At 44.2% G+C, this 17,465-nt stretch overlaps 1 long non-coding RNA gene across 2 annotated transcripts; it reads left to right on the top strand.

Moving 5' to 3' along the window:
• The first annotated feature begins 252 nt into the window (after window positions 1-252).
• Window positions 253-16,817, top strand: LOC126939071 (uncharacterized). 2 transcript variants are annotated; one of them, XR_007720293.1, is made up of 6 exons: window positions 253-635; window positions 1,908-1,990; window positions 4,268-4,746; window positions 12,649-12,808; window positions 13,096-13,286; window positions 14,772-16,817. It is a non-coding gene; the product is annotated as an uncharacterized LOC126939071 (long non-coding RNA). The 2 variants fall into 2 exon arrangements; XR_007720292.1 differs by having other exon boundaries at window positions 256-635; window positions 4,413-4,746.
• Window positions 16,818-17,465: the final 648 nt, after the last annotated feature.

The raw sequence follows: 17,465 nt of genomic DNA, 5'->3' as shown, positions 1-17,465 counted from the left end.
TGACATAATTTTCTTCTTTTTTGTTCCATAATGTGTCCTGGTCCAGTTGTGTCCTCAAGCTAATACTGGCTCCACACAAAACTTTAAAAATACTCTTATTTCCCAGCAGTCTGGGAAATGTTGGTGTTTTTGCTCCTTAAATGTATGGAGTAGTCCATAAATGAGCTGGGAGTTTTACTTGTGAAACATTTTTGTTTGTTGGGTTTTTTCCAAGAATTTGTTCAATTTGTTTAATAGACATAGGAGTTTTTCTATTTCATGCTATGTTTGGGTTAGTTTGGGTACGTTGCTTTGTAAAATGTGGTGCATTGTGTTCTCTGTTGTATTTTTAGACCTACGTATTTCCTCAGATCTTTTTAGTTCTTATGAAGGTCTACAGGCTCTGTAAAGAGTGTGTGTGTTGATCCCTGATATTGGTGGTTTGTGTTGACTCCTCTTGTCTCTCTCTTCATGCTGAGCTGCCTGGAGTTGGAGGAGGGAGGACGCAAGCACCCCTGTAGCTCCCACCACCGGGACCGTCCTGGGTCAGACGTGAAGCCAGCGCGATACTGAATCTTGCTAGAGGCCGGTGGCTAGGACTCATGGCTACCACAGATGTTCATTCAAGACCCAAGCAAGGGCTCTTTCATCAGCCGGTAATGAACCCTTCCAGGACTGGGTCCTTCCTCCCTTCGGGGAAGTGGGCTCCCTGCTGGTCCAGGGTGTGTCTTGAAATGTCATCTGAGAGCTAGGCCCTGGAATGGCCGCTTCAGGAATCTACTTGGTGCTTTGTTTTCCTGTGGCTGAGCTGGTATCCAAGTTGCAAGGCAAAGTGCTTCTTACTCTTCCCTCTCCTGGAGCTGTGAGCTGGGCTGCCTTCAGCTCCAGGAGGAGGTGTGATGCTAACACTCGCTTGGCTACACCTGGTGTTGCACTGGGTCACCTGCATCCCAAGTTCACTGGCTCTGAGCCCAGTGCAGCACCAGCCCTCGCCCGGCAGTGGCAGTCCTTGTGACCTGGACGGGCTTTCACATTTCTCTAGGACCCCAAAGCACTCTAGCCTGCAGTGGTGATGGTGGGGTTACCGGAACTCGGGTTTTGATCACCGGGAGGGGGGGGTCCCCTCTGGCTAGGGCTGGTCTAAATGCTGCCTCCGTGGGTGCTGGCCGAATTCTGCCTTGTGTTGCTCTCCACTGTGACAGAGCAGCACTGAGTTTCAAGGTAAAGTCCCACAATCACTGAGCTCTCCCTGCCCTGGATGCCACAGGTTCTGTCTCTGCACCACGTGGCTGCTAACCAGGGGATGAGGGAGAGGTGGTGTAGGAGATTTGAGACTGTCTTTCCCCCTTTCTCCAGTGCCTCTTTCCTTGATACGATGTCAAAACCAGGCGCTGTGAACGTTCACCCGATTTTTGGTTCTTATGAAAATGCTTTTTTATGTGGGTAGTTGTTCCATTTGGTGTTACTTCAGGGAGGAATAGAATCACTGGAGGATTCTATTTGGCCGCCTTGCTCTGTCTCCAGGTCTCCCCTCCCTTCCTTATTCTTTATCACAACTTCCCAATGAATGACCCTGCAGTGCTGCCTTCCCAGTGTTCATTCATTCATTCATCAAATATTCATTAAGTGCCTCCCGTATGTCTGACGCTGTGTAGACAAGGGGAATGCAGTGGTGAATAAAGCAGACAAGGTCCCTGTCCCCTTAGAGCTTACAGTCAGGTTTTGCACATGAAATGTAACTGGAAAATATTTTCTCATGCAAAGACACCCTCCACCCCAATCTAGAAAGAAATCTATTAGGCATCAAGCCTAGGTTACCTGGTAAATACACAGCTATTTAGTAACGTTAATTAATGGACTAAAGAAAAGACAATGATATTTATTACAGCGTTTTCTTTTTTCTTTTATTTGTTTAACTTTTCTTTTAGGTTCAAGGGTACATGTGCAAGTTCGTGACATCGATAAATTGCATGGCATGGGGATTTGGTGTGCAGATAATTTCATCACCCAGGTAAATAAGCATGGTACCCGCTAGGTAACTTTTTGATCTTCACCCTCCTCCAACTCTCCACCCTCAAGTAGGCCCTGGTGACTGTTGTTGCCTTGATTGCGTCCATGTGTACTTGAGGTTTAGCTCCCACTTGGAAGTGAGACTATGTGGTATTTGGTTTTCTGTTTCTGTGTTAGTTTGCTAAGAATAATGGCCTTACAGCTCCATCCAAGTTTCTTCAAAGGACATGATCTCTTTCTTTTACGTGGCTGCATACATAATGTTCCATGGTGTATATATATCACATTTTCTTTTTTTCAATCTACCTTTGATGGACCTTTCGGTCAATTCCATGTCTTTCCCACCGTGAATAGTGCCGTGATGAACATATGAATGCATATGTCTTTATGGTAGAATGTTTCGTATTCCTTTTGTATATACCCAATAATGTAATTCCTGGGTCCAGTGGTAGTTTTAAGTTCTTTCAGAAGTCGCCAACCTGCTTTCCACAGTGGCTAAACTCATCTATATTCCACCAGCAGTGTGCAAGTGTTTGCTTTTCTCTACAACCTCGCAAGCATCTTATTATTTTTTGACTTTTTAGTAATAGCCTTTCTGACTGGTGTGAAATGGTATCTCCTGGTGGTTTTGATTTATTTGCATTTCTCTAATGTTTAGTGATGTTCAGCATTTTTTCATATGCCTGTTGGCCAGGTGTACGTCCTCTTTTGAAAAGTGTCTTTTCACATCCTTTGGCCACTTTTTAATGGCACGGTTTTGTTTTTGGTAATGAATTTATTTAAGTTCCTTGTGGATTTCTGGATATTTCACCTGTATTGGATGCATAGTTTGCACATATTTCCTCCCGTTCTGTACGTTGTCTGTTAGCTCTGGTGATAGTTTCTTTTGCAGACAGTGGAATACTATGCAGCAACTAAAGTAACTACCTAGCAGGATGTGTATCAGTATGGATACACTGCAAAAACAAAGCTAAAAACAAGCTACCAGGGCATATTAAGCACAGGATTGTAGAGGACAAACTATACTACAAGCCTACAGTAACCAAAGCATGATACTCATACATAAACAGGCACATAGACCAATGGATCAGAATAGAGAACTGAGAAGTCTGCACATCTACAACTATCTGATCTTAGATAAACCTGAGAAAAACAAGCAAAGGGGAAAGGATTCCCTGTACAGTAAGTGGTACTGGGAGAACTGGCTAGCCGTATGTAGAAAATTGAAACTGGGCCCCTTCTTACACCTTATACAAAAATTAAGATGGAGTGAAGGCTTAAATGTAAAATTCAAAGCTATAAAAACCCTAGAAGAAAATCTAGGCAATACCGTTCAGAACATAGACATGGGCAAAGATTGTATGGTGAAATCACCAAAAGAAATTGCAACAAAAGCAAAAATTGACAAATGGGATCTAATTAAAGAGCTTCTGCACAGCAAAAGAAACTGTCATCAGAGCGAACAGACAACCTACAGAATGGAAGAAAACTTTTGCAATCTGTTTGACAAAGGTCTAATATCCATAATCCATGAGGAACTTAAGCAAATTTACAAGAAAAAAAAAAAACATTAAAAAGTGGACAAAGTTCATGAACAGACACTTCTTAAAATAAGACATCCATGTGGCCAACAAACATATGAAAGAAAGCTCGACAGAGAAATGCAAATCAAAATCACAATGACATGCCACTTCATGCCAGTCAGAATGGCGATTTTTTCCTTTTTTTTTTAATACGGGGTTTCACTCTTGTTGCCCAGGCTGGAGTGCAATGACACGATCTCGGCTCACTGCAAGCTCCACCTCCCGGGTTCACGCCATTCTCCTGCCTCAGCCTCCCGAGTAACTGGGACTACAGGCACCTGCCACCACGCCTGGCTAGTTTTTTGTATTTTTTAGTAGAGACGTAGTTTCACGGTGTTAGCCAGGATGGTCTCTATCTCTTGACCTCGTGATCTGCCTGCCTCGGCCTCCCAAAGTGCTGAGATTACAGGCATGAGCCACCACACCCAGCCCACATGGACATTATTTTAATGATAAATGGTAAAAGACAAGTCCTGAGTTTCTATGGTGGCCCCGAATAGATTCTTGCATGAGATGCAGTGTTTCTTACATATATTCTGAGACACAGGCCAGACTATGCAACGTGAACCCTGATATTCTAGGAAATCTCTGCATGCGTCCTGGCAGTTTAGGACTCCCTATGCTGCATCCTGCATCTTCAATCTTAATGTCACTTTTTCTTTTTAACACAGAATGTTTCTTTTTTGATATTACAGTGATTCACAAACCTATCTTCTCAATCTAGCAGTTTAATCCCTCACCACAAAACATTTCAAAATTTTAGAACTAACACCAGTGAGAACATGTCATGGTACTGAAATCAGGCTTCAGAACATTTTTGCCTGTCGTTGCATTTGGCAGGAAGTCAGACAGTGCCGGCAATGCTGGTTTCTTGTCTGATTTTGCACTTCTCTGGCAAGCTGCCGCCTCTGAAGAGTTGACTACTGGGGAGTTACTCGCTGATGGCTCAGCCACTTCCAGAACCTACCCCAAGAGCAAGACTTGAAACCAACTCACACCCTCCGAGCTCCAGAAGCCATTCAGTGTTTCCATCTTGGCCGAGTGAGTTCTTGATTGAAACCCAATTTGACTTTGACAGTCATCTAATGAGAACTCAAAAGTCATTCCTGGTTCAGCCACAGTCAAAGAACTTGCAGAGCATTCTCTGACGAGGTCAAGGACGACTGAGAAGAAGGTAAGATCACCCCAAAAGCACCTGGATCCTAACACGGGATTGCCTGGTTCTTAAGCTCTGTTTGCGTCCATGGGCACTCACGGGGTTGATTGCAGCCAGGCCGATGGGCAGGAGGTGAAGTGCCCAAGCCGGAATGCAAGTCAGCATTTACTACAGGAACTCCGTAACTACACAGGTGGAATGTGTCTGACTCATCAATGATCTTCAGTCCTGTGACACTTTCACACATATTTTATTTCAGAGTCAGAATAACTGATGTTAAGGTACGTGGGGAAGGAAGGTGGTAGCGGTCTTATCTTCGTAGTCAACCAGCAGTATCTCACTCCCAGCCCTGCCTCCTGCCTCTGTTAAAATAAATGGGAAGAGTAGGTAGTTTTCAAGATTCCTTAAGCTCTGCCGTTCTCTGGACTAGTCGGCTGACCTTTCCCTGGTGGGAGAGTCAGAAACTCCAGTACCAGCCTTAACACTGGAATTTTCTCTTCCAGAATTGGTAGTTTAGCACTTTTGCCTATTTTTTCACTGAGCTGATTGTTTTTCTCTTATCAGTTTACAAGTCAGTATTTTATTAAGGGATGTGGGTTCTTTTGATTTTTTCTCATCATTTTATAAGTCAGCATTTTATTAGGGATGTGAGTTATTTTGTTATTTGGAGGAAGGTTTTTGTTTTTTTTCTGAAACAGGGTCTCACCCTGTCACCCAGCGATCTAATAACCTATGAAACATATTTTAAAGCAGAACTCAAAAAGAAATAGGGGCATATCTAGGGCAGGTCTCCGAATGTAGATGAAATAAACCATGTCAAGGTAGGATTTCAATTCAGTGGGCAAAGAATGGTAATAAATAGTGTTGACACGATCGGCTGTCTGCCTGGGAGAGAGACCCACACCTCACATCAGATTAAATAAAGAGAGGCGGATCAAACATCTCCATGTATGTACATAAAATAGATGAACACATTTAATAGCATATTTGCATAAGACTGGGGAGGGTAAATCTTGTATGAGATGCCGTGTTTCTTACATGTATTCTGAGACACTGGCCAGGTTCTTGTATGTAGTCCAGGCTGGAGTGCAATGTTGCGATCACGGTTTGCTGCAGCCTCAACCTCTCAGCCTCAAGCAGTCCTCCCAGCTCAGCCTCCCAAGTAATTGGGACTACAGGCATGCACAATCACGTGTGGCTAATTCTTCTAATTTGTGTAGAGACGGGGCGTCACTCTGTGGCCCAGTCTGGTCTTCAGCTCCTGAGCTCAAGTGATCCTCTCGCCTCGTCTCCCAAATCACTAGGATTACAATTGTGAGCCACCGTGCCCAGCCAAGGCTGTGTTTCTCTCCTCAGTGTATTATGGGCCTTTTGGCCTCAGCATCTTTGTCATAGACAATTTTATATTGGTTTTGTTTTGTTTTTTTTTTTTTTTGAGACGGAGTCTCGCTCTGTCGCCCAGGCTGGAGTGCAGTGGCCGGATCTCAGCTCACTGCAAGCTCCGCCTCCCAGGTTTATGCCATTCTCCTGCCTCAGCCTCCCGAGTAGCTGGGACTACAGGCGCCCGCCACCTCGCCCGGCTAGTTTTTTGTATTTTTTAGTAGAGATGGGGTTTCACCGTGCTAGCCAGGATGGTCTCGATCTCCTGACCTCGTGATCCGCCCGTCTCGGCCTCCCAAAGTGCTGGGATTACAGGCGTGAGCCACCGCGCCCGGCCACACAATTTTATATTGTTATGTAAACTGCCAGTGTCTTCCTGGTTTCTGGTTTTTTAAAGATTTACCCTCCCCAGTCTTATGCAAATATGCTATTAAATGTGTTCATCTATTTTATGTACATACATGGAGATGTTTGATCCGCCTCTCTTTATTTAATCTGATGTGAGGTGTGGGTCTTTCTGTCTCAGGCAGACAGCCGATCGTGCCAGCACTATTTATTACCACAACCATTCTTTGCCCACTGAATTGAAATCCTACCTTGACTTGGTTTATTTCATCTACATTCAGAGACCTGCCCTAGATATGCCCTTATTTCTTTTTCTTTTGAGTTCTGCTTTGAAATATGTTTCACAGGTTATTAGATCGCTTATATTATTTTTAATTTATCTTCTTTATTTTAAATTGTCATCCTCCCTTTATGTTTTTTTATTTTATCTATTTATGTATCTATTTATTTCCTTTTTTTGAGACAGACTCTCACTCTGTCGCCCAGGTTGCAGTGCAGCGGCGTGACCTTGGCTCAGGCAGCCTCCGCCCCCCGGGTTCAAGCAATTCTCCTGCCTCAGCCTCCCAAATAGCTGGGACTACAGGAGTGCACCACCATGCCTGGCTAATTTTTTGTAGAGATAGGGTTTCACCATGTTGGCCAGGCTGGTCTTGAACTCCTGATCTTAGGTGATCCGCCTGCCTCAGCCTCCCAAAGTGCTGGGATTACAGCATGAGCCACTGGGCCCTGCTTGCTGCTTTTATTGAATTTTAAGGTAGATGCTGTCAGTGTCAAGCTCTTGTTTCCAGTCATGAATTTAGAAATGCCTGTCCTCTCTTGAGTGCAGTTTCCCCTTCCCTTTGTATTATGAGCTATTTGCATCCCCTTCCCTTTGTATTACGAGCTATTTGCAGGGCATGATTTTTGTCTGTCACCTTCTCTTGCTAAAGCAGATCCAACGTTTGCCCAGGGTCAGTGTGTGGATTCTGCTGAGACCCACTGCTTTTGCCTGACAATGCTTCAGATCTTCTCATGACTTAAATGCGATGGAAGGCTCTTGAAGGTGCATTTATATTACATATTGGGAGGAACAGAAGCTCAGGTAGACTGGAGAAGGGCGAGTGCTTAGTAGGGAAATTCACCTGTGCCCAGTGTCTTCTCTGCTTGGTGAGCCTCGAACGCAGAACCGGCTCTCACTGAGTCTATGTTTGCGTGCCCCTCCTCCTCCCTTTTAGATGCACACTGTGGCTCTTCCTGCCCTCCCCCTTGTCACTGCTGTCCTTTGTGCCTGGAGCCCTTGGCCTCCTGTGATGTCGAATCTTCTTGTTCCCGATCCTTTGCCAGAATGCCCTGGATCTTCCCGTGCTCCTCCCCAGCCCTAGGCCTCTAGGGTGGGGGACGTTAGTGGAGGGATTCCCGTATCTCCATTTTCTCTGGAAGGGAATTGGGGGAAAGTCCTGTATTTTCTTTCCATGGTCTCTCACTCTCTCAGTAGAAATTCTTCCAAGTCTAAGCCTGTAGATGATACCCGACTACAAGATTTTTACTGTGTCTTTGATTATTTTTGTTGGGATTTGTGGATTAAGATGCTGGTGGTCAAACTGCTGGCTTATCCTGTGTGATTTTATTGTTACATATGCTTATCTAGACATTTGAAAGTGAAATTCAGAAGATAATGTTTTGACACCTGAGACAGAATACTTCATCATTTCTGTCTCATGATAGAGTGACGGATTTCTCTTAAGATTTGTGCAAAACAAGAAGTATTTAGAGAAAATTACATTCCAGGCAAGGGCATGGAATGAGCAAAGGCACAGAGGCAGGACATAAAAGTAAAAAACAAAACAAAACAAAAAACACTTCAGGTGGCTGGGTGAATAGTCCAAAAACTAGACGGGCACAGAGGAGCCTTGGGAGATCAAAAGCCAAAAGGCCTGGGCTGGGCTTCATCCAGGTGTTCCGGAAAGAGCCCAGCAGGCATGAGCATGTGGTTGGCACGGCCCTCCCCTTCACAAATGTTAATCTGCCTGTTGTGAAGGTAGCAGTGGTGCCATGCAACACTTCCCAAACACAGTTAACCTTTGAATACTTTAAAAATCATCATAGACCAGGAGCTCACCTGTGCCTGGGTCAGAATAAACAACAACATAAAGTGGTGACTTGAGGAAGGATAGGTTGGTGCAGAATTTTTGCCATTACTTTTGCAGCACCAGCCTGTACTTACCAATAAACGCTGCAGACAATCACCGACATTTGAAGACTCTTATTTTCTAACATAACAAGGAAAGCCACAAATTAGAGATGTTAAATAAAAGTTTTAAAGGAAGACAATTACAGACATATACAGACATCTATGTGTTTGTGCTTAAATGAGCAGACACAGAAGGCAGACTGGCGTTCAGTGAGGAGGGCCATGCACCTTGCTCTGCTCCCTGGAGACACTGCCTGCCTGTGGGGTGCACATCACCTGCTGTGTGTGACACAGCCTCGGGTGGTCTGGCCTCCAACTGTCATTCTCAGGTATGGGTTGCCACCTCATAAGAGCAGGTTACTATATAAAAATAACACTGGAATATCGGGAGTGTTTTTTCTTCAATATGCTTAAAATAAATTTTTTTTTTTTTTTTTTTTTTTTTTTGAGACGGAGTCTCGCTCTGTAGCCCAGGCTGGAGTGCAGTGGCCGGATCTCAGCTCACTGCAAGCTCCGCCTCCCGGGTTCACGCCATTCTCCGGCCTCAGCCTCCCAAGTAGCTGGGACTACAGGCGCTGCCACCTCGCCCGGCTATTTTTTGTATTTCTTAGTAGAGACGGGGTTTCACCGTGTTAGCCAGGATGGTCTCGATCTCCTGACCTCGTGATCCGCCCATCTCGGCCTCTCAAAGTGCTGGGATTACAGGCTTGAGCCACCGCGCCCGGCTAAAATAAATTTTAAGAAGAAATACTGTCAGTATTGTTTTTAGAACCGTGAATACTTCTCACAGAACACTCGTGCACTACAGAAAATTTGAGAAAGCATGGCCAAATACAGCTGCATTTGCATCCCAGATTCACCGTTTATGAACCACATGACTCTCGTCAAATTTTCATCTAAAATAAAGGCTAATATGTGGGAGTTTTGTGGAAAATTAAATTGGATAACTTTAGACATGTGGTACCATGCCTGGCATGTACGGTGGAGTCATAGACACATGTTTATTTGTTTCAGTGAAATTATCTATTACTATTATAACTTTATATGGTGGGGGTGGGTAGAACACATGCTTCATTTTTGTTGTTTTAAATGTGGCCCCTAAACACAAAGGAGCTATTTCATCTGTGAAATAGCTAAAGAAGGAGCCAGGCCGGGCACGGTGGCTCATGCCTGTAATCCCAGCACTTTGGGAGGCCGAGGTGGGTGGATCACAAGGTCAGGAGATCGAGACCATCCTGGCTAACACGGTGAAACCCCATCTCTAATAAAAATACAAAAAATTTAGCCGGGTGTGGTAGCGGGCACGTGTAGTCCCAGCTACTCGGGAAGCTGAGGCAAGAGAATGGCGTGAACCCGGGAGGCGGAGCTTGCAGTGAGACGAGTTTGCACCACTGCACTCCAGCCTGGGCGACGGAGCGAGACTCCGTCTCAAAAAAAAAAAAAAAAAAAAAAAAAGAAGCAGCAGCCAACTCTGAAATGCTGGAGGGAAAGTGAATGTGTGAGACTTACAGAGAGATGGTGTGTTTATAAACAGTCATGTTTACAAAAGCACATATTTCTGAGTGACTGGAGGGATTTTCAAGGCTAATTTGACCACATGTGTGATTGTTGCTTTACAGGTTGAGTTTAGAACTTAACCTCAGCCTTACGGGCAGTAGCTAGCCTTGAACAAATGTTTATCCTGTAGTGGTATCTTGCAGTTTTTCCGGCACTTAATGAATTTGCTAAGATATATCTGGCTATATCCTTAAAGATTTTGCAAAATATTTTTTTTAATTGTTTAGAAATTTGTTTTAAAGATTTGTTTCTCTATTAATACTCTTTATAGACTACAGAGTTTTCTTTTTTTTTTTTTTTTTTTTTTTTTTTTTGAGACGGAGTCTTGCTCTGTCGCCCAGGCTGGAGTGCAGTGGCGTGATCTCGGCTCACTGCAAGCTCCGCCCCGCCGGGTTCACGCCATTCTCCTGCCTCAGCCTCCCGAGTAGCTGGGACTACAGGCGCCCGCCACCTCGCCCGGCTACTTTTCTTGTATTTTTAGTAGAGACGGGGTTTCACCGTGTTAGCCAGGATGGTCTCGATCTCCTGACCTCGTGATCTGCCCGTCTCGGTCTCCCAAAGTGCTGGGATTACAGGCTTGAGCCACCGCGCCCGGCCAACTACAGAGTTTTCTTCATTGGAACAGAGGAAATGTAATACTTCATTTATTGCTAGGGCTGTTATTAGTGGTTTCTAAACAATTCTATAGATAGGCTTCTGCAAGGAATTTCAAGCTTATTTATAATTAAAGTACATACTAATGAACCCAGTAGCTTTATTAAAAGTGTTTTCTTTGGTTATTCAATTCAGGCTTTGTTTTGTGACTCCCTCACACACACACGCACACACACACGCACGCACACACACGCACACGCGCGCACACACACACACAACACACATCGCTGTTATATAAGACGGTGGGTATATAGTGGGCATTTCTCTAATCTGCTTAAATAAGACAGGGTTTTATCATACTGACTCTTACTGTTCTCGCCAAGGAGACTGTGTTTGAAATGTCATCTTGGGATGCAAGAAGGCAGGGGTACTGGAAATGGATTTCTTGTGTCCTTGCTTTTTTCTTATGAAGAGTCTAAATTAGTCTATTTATTATTTGATATTTTGAATTCCAGAGAAACGTGGATGACTGAAGGGAATGCCTCAGCAGAATGTAGGCTTCTCTGTTTTGTTCTTATTAAATTATCAAAGAAGGAAATGAACATGCATTGTTTAAAATAATCCTCCTGGGAGGTCTTGGGTACTGAGTCATTGAAATGGACTGGTAAGGAGGTAGCCCATTTTGTTTGTCCATTACCTTCCTGAGAGTGGCTGGCACAGACAGAGGAAACGTATTTCTGCTCCTAACCTGATTTCATTGTCTTTCTGCCTTCACCACCTGATTTTATTCCGTAAAGTATGAACCCCGGTCTGACTTTTCTATGTCTTACCTTGTCGTTTAAGTAGATGAATTTTATTATGTAACATAAAGGGGAAAATATGAAAACCAGTTCCTCTCAGTAAACCTTTTAAAACATTGTTTAAAACCCAGCCGCCTACAATTTCCAAAGTTCCTGGTAATTTTTTCCAATGGAGTTTTCAGTTTACTGATTTTTTTTTTTTTTTTCACTCAGAAAGGGCTGTGAAGTCAACAGTGTTAAGGCAGTGTGGTTTAAATGTTTCAAATTCTGTTTCTGTTAAATGAATTCTATTCATGTTTACAAAGCAACAGAAGAAAGCTTAGAGAATTAAGTACACATAAAGTTAATCACAGAAGCTTATGAGCGGCTAGATTAACTTCAAAACCATCAGTAAATGTTTTAAACTTCCACTGACCTTATTAAAATACGCTTCCAGAAACATTCTGTTTGAACTATTCTCATAAATTAGTCATGTTGCAAAACAGCTGTGGCAATATGATACAATGAAGAGAGCAGTGATTTAGCAATGAGAAGATTGGGAGTTCTTGTGTTGACTCACAGGGAGATCACATGACATGCCAAAGTCCCCTAGATGAGGAAGCCATGCATGAGAGGATTGAGGATTGGGCTGATAATCTATCGTTTAAGACTTTCTATGAGTCTGTGCTTAAACTTAGAAACCTCACAAAGATCACACCAGGGTATTTGGGGGAGAGCAGGAGCTTCACCTCGTGCAGAATTGCAGTGTGATTTTAGAGTACTGTTTACCATTCTTATGTTTAGAAGGCAAGAGTGTCTGAATCAGGATTCTGTCATGTATAATGGATCACACTCTCGTTGGCTTAGGCAGAAAGGTGTTAAATGGTTTGCAGAATTGTTGGGAAGGCTGAGCTTCCAGGAGCAGCTCCCAAAGTCTCCACACACGACTGGACCACCAGGGAACCTGCTCCCTCCACCAGGACGGGACTGGGAAACCTGCCACCGCAATTATCAGCACCAGAAGGATCTTGTCTCTGCCAGGTCTCTGTCCACATAGTGAATGCCCCGTGCCCTGCCTCTCTGTCCCTGACTCAGGTCCCACTCCAGGTCTTGCCCAGATCTTTCTGATTGGTGGAACTTAAATCACACCCAAAATCCCAGCTGCAGGAGAGCTCTGAGATTTCGTCTTTCCAGCCTCCGTGTGCTACATGGGGGTTGGAGCACTTGCTGACAAGCCCTGCAACCACCATTGACAGTAAGTGAGATAGTTATGATCAATAACATTTGCATTTTCCACAATTTACAGCATAGCTGTACATTTTATTTAGAGCTACTATCAAGTCACTCTACAGATAAAAATATTATTTCTGACCATTTTGGAGGAAAACAACTTTTTTAAAATTGAGAGCAATATCTACATTATTTCCTAAAGAGCCAAAGCTGATAGAGAAAACAGGATGTTGAATTTTGAATTTTCCTTCCAGCTTTATCTTCTCCATGTCAGATCAGCTGTGTTTTCTTCTGTCTTTTTTTTTTCCATAGGGATGTCCTACACCTTCTCAATCTGATTTGCTCATTGCCATGCAGACCTGTGGGTGAAGAGCCGGAGTCCTCCAAGGTAAATGTTTCTGGCCAGTGACCTGGTGTCTGTGTTAACTGAACATCTCCAACGCCCTCGGAGTCCGAAACCACCGTGAAGTCACTTATCAAGTCATTTGACTTGGGACGCCCAGGTATTTGATCACAGTTTTTCTATAAGCAAAGCTCCAAATTCAAACTTTGGCCCAACATTTGATATGTCTACTGTCTCTACTCCACCCTGGCTCCATGCTGGCTGTTAAAATCACAAGGGCGCTTTCCGGGTCCTACCCGGTGCAGCCACTGCCTGCAGGAGCCTGGCTGAGGCTCCGGGGAGACACTGATGGAGAGCCTGGCGCGTGAATAACACAAATGCAGCCTCTTCCTCTCTACCTCTTCCTTCCCTCCAGTTCCTGCCTTGCTACCTTTCTTTTCTGCCTCTCATAGCCATTAAATTCAGGTCACTGCTATTTGCCTTTTTGTCATCTCATGAGAATTACAAGGGTCAGCTGGAGACTTCATCTCCTAGGAAATGAGGCATCACATCTGTGCACCTGGCCCTCTCGTAGGTACCCCGGCCATCCCCATCTTGCAACCTGCTAGACGTTTTTCTATCCGGTCTTGTACGTGAGCACCTGTGCTAATCTGTCACTCCTGATCTAGGTGTGTTCCCAGCTTTTCCTGGAATTGTCTGATGGTCTCACAATTCCCCTTTAGTCATGCTTATCTTCCTATATGAGAACGATGCATAGCTATACTTCATACATATACTGTACACATAAACATAGCAAATAGAAGAAACAGAATGTGCATCTCTCTACAGTAACAATATCTTTCTTCCCTGGACTGCAGCAAGCATGCCATTGTATTGGAAGACTGTTGTAAAAGTTAATCTTAGGATGCACCTGGTTGTCTCTGCTAAAATAATTTGCAGCTAAATTAGATGATTAGACTATGCATATTGAAAGACATGGAAGGGCTGGGTGCGGCGGCTTATGCCTATAAATCCCAGCACTTTGGGAGGCCGAGGCGGGTGAATCATCTGAGGTCAGGAGGTCAAGACCAGCCTGGTCAACATGGTAAAACCCTGTCTCTATTAAAAATACAAAAAAAAATTAGGTGGGCATGGTGGTACACAATTATAATCCCAGCTACTCAAGAGGCTGAGACAGGAGAATGGCTGGAACCCCAGAGGTGGAGGTTGCAATGAGCCGAGATTGTGCCATTGCACTCCAGCCTGGGCAACAAGAGTGAGACTCCATCTCAAAAAGAAAGAAAGGAAGACATGCAAGCCGAAAGCCCAGTGAGTGAGTCTGTGAAGATGGGAAATGAATTAACAGTAAGTTTGTGCGGGAACTTTCCTGTTCCTTCCTCCCCTAGGCACGTCATTATGTAAATATTTTCATTTTACTCAGTTATCCTACATCTGAGACCGACCTCCACTCAGCTGACTCCTCCTGCCCTCTCATTTCCGCAATTCAGCTTTAGTCCAGAGGAGAGAAGGATAATAGAGTAAATGTTACACTAAACATCATGGGATACTTCTTAAGTTACCAAAAACGTAACAACAAATCAAGAAGTATTATTTGCTATTTTGAACTAGATCAACATATAAATGTTCCCATCTCTTTTCTTGGCAGGTGGAGCTGGACTGAATATTTCTGTCCATAAGACTGTTAGAATCCCCCAGAGTGGGATACCAACCAGTGAGGACCTCACGAGCAGCTGCTGTCTCTGCAGTCAGATAGATGAGCCTCAGAAATAACCACTGCTTGTGGTTTACTGTGTATTCCTCTAGATGTTTTTCTTTACACATATTAGTGAGTGTGGAGAGAGAGTGTGTGTGTTTTGTAAATTTGATTACACTGTGCGTTTATTCTGACATCCATTTCACTTTGTCGTTGGAACGTAAGCTCTGTGAGGGCAGAGATTTTTGTTTGTTGTGCTTGCTGTTGTAGCTCTTGTCTGTATAACAGTGGCTGGCACATGGTCACATCACAGTAGAAGCTCAATAAATATTTGTTGAATGAATGAAAAAATACATCCAAGACATCTTCAGATTTCAATATTTGGAGAAACGATTCATTGTTTAAAGAAGGTTACGTAATACGTGGTGATTTATTTAGCCACTATCCTACTGATAGACATTTAGGTTGTTTTGGATTTAACTTATTACAAAAACAATACAGGGAAGATCCTTGTACAAATTTTTGACCATTAAAGGGGCTCTTTCTATGTAAGGGTATGTCAGGATTCATTTGCAGATATCAGAGATTACTGTCATTAAGCAGAAAGGAATTTAATCCAGGGCATTTTGTACTGGAAGGGCTGGAGAAGGCAGTAGGCTCCAGTGAGCCTCCAGGAAGGGGTCCCAGAGCATCTCAGCGCTGACCCATTAAAAGACCTTCTGGTTCTGCCAGAATCAGGAGGTCTTTCTGTAGGTGCTTGCTCAGGACCACCACTGCTGCCAAGATACAGGATCAGCCTCGGGATCATACGGCCACAGGTGCGGTCCGCACCAGCAAAGCAGGCTCTGTGCCTGCCTCCCATTGCCCAGATGATGACGAAGCAGGCCCCGGAACCTCTGCTTCCCTGCCGCAGAATAGCAAATCCCTCTCCAGCCCTGCTTGCCAGGAGACGCTGCAGAAGGACGGCCTTAGGCTCCCTTGCACATTCCAGATCCTCTAAGAGGAGGTCTCTTGGACAGAAACTAGGCCACTTGATGAGCCAAGCTTTAAAGACCTTGGCAAATACGCCCTTTAGACAAATACATCCTGGTCTCTTATGATTCAATAAGAGTCACCCTACAAAGAGGCGAGGATGGAGTCGAGTGAGCCTGTCCTGAGATCTTCCACACATTGAGTTCTAGAAAAGGAAAATGGAGTCCTAGAAAAGGAAGTGGATGTGACCTGTCCCAGCGCATTGAAAAACTTGGTAGACACATTGCCCTTCAGTTTGCCCTCCCACTCACAGCATGCAAGGTACTATTTTCCCAGAACTTTCACACTCTATAAATAATCTTAAAGATTAAGTAAATGAACAATGTAACTTGTTTTGCTTTGTTCATCAGTAAATGTTCATCATATGAGCACTTCTTCATATGTTTAGAGGCAATTTATCTTTTTTTTTTTTTTTTTTTTGAGACGGAGTCTCGCTCTGCCGCCCAGGCTGGAGTGCAGTGGCCGGATCTCAGCTCACTGCAAGCTCCGCCTCCCGGGTTCACGCCATTCTCCTGCCTCAGCCTCCCGAGTAGTTGGGACTACAGGCACCCGCCACCGCGCCCGGCTAGTTTTTTGTATTTTTTTTTAGTAGAGACGGGGTTTCACCATGTTAGCCAGGATGGTCTCGATCTCCTGACCTCGTGATCCGCCCGTCTCGGCCTCCCAAAGTGCTGGGATTACAGGCTTGAGCCACCGCGCCCGGCCAAATGGTGGTTTCTTGAACGATTAGAACGTGAAAAGTCATGCAGTCACCACTCCCACCCAGAAAAGAAGCAGCGCCAGCTCCCCCAGACCTCTCCCAGGTGTTCCCATCGCAACCCTCACTACTCCCTAAGATAACCATTGTCCTCGCAATTCTTCTCCGTAACAGATCTTTACAAAACTATGCAGCCCTAAATACTATGTTACTTGTCCTTACATCTGAGTTTTATTACAAATGGAATTTTAAAACTACGTAATATTGACATCTAGCTGTTTTTACACATTATTTAGTGAGATGTATCCATGTTGTTGCATGTACTGTAATCTGTTCATTTTCTTCACCGTTTAGTAAGCCATTGTATGATTATAACTTTATTTATCCATTCCATCATTAATGGACAGTTGAGTCATGTACAGTTTGGGGCTAAGGTGAATAGCGCTGTTATATTCTTGTGGCTGTCTCTTGAAACACGTATGTACTCGTTCCTGTTGGTTACATACTTAGGAATGGAATTCCTGGGCTATGGGGTATGCATACATTCCAGGATAGTGCCAAACAGATGACTGAGGTATCTGTATAGTTCGTGTCTTTTCAGCAATTTATGAGAGGTCGATTTCTCTGCATTCTCATCAATACCTGGTAGTGTGTTAGTCTTTTTACTGGAGGTCATGTGGGTAATGTGTAGTAGTGTCTCACCGTGGTTTGATTTGCGTTTTTCTTTTGGCTGGGGAGACTGAACACTTTTTCTTTTTTTCTTCTTTTTTTGGGACGGAGTCTCACTCTGTCACCCGGGCTGGAGTGCAGAGGTGCGATCTCAGCTCACTGCAACCTCTGCCTCCCGGGTTCGAGCGATTCTCTTGCCTCAGCCTCCTGAGTAGCTGGGATTACAGGCACCTGCCACTATGCCCAGC

Source organism: Macaca thibetana, chromosome 16, assembly GCF_024542745.1.
Source record: "Macaca thibetana thibetana isolate TM-01 chromosome 16, ASM2454274v1, whole genome shotgun sequence".
Classification (NCBI taxonomy): domain Eukaryota; kingdom Metazoa; phylum Chordata; class Mammalia; order Primates; family Cercopithecidae; genus Macaca; species Macaca thibetana.
Note: the sequence above shows the minus strand (reverse complement) of the source record. Positions and strands in the feature narration are given on the sequence as shown.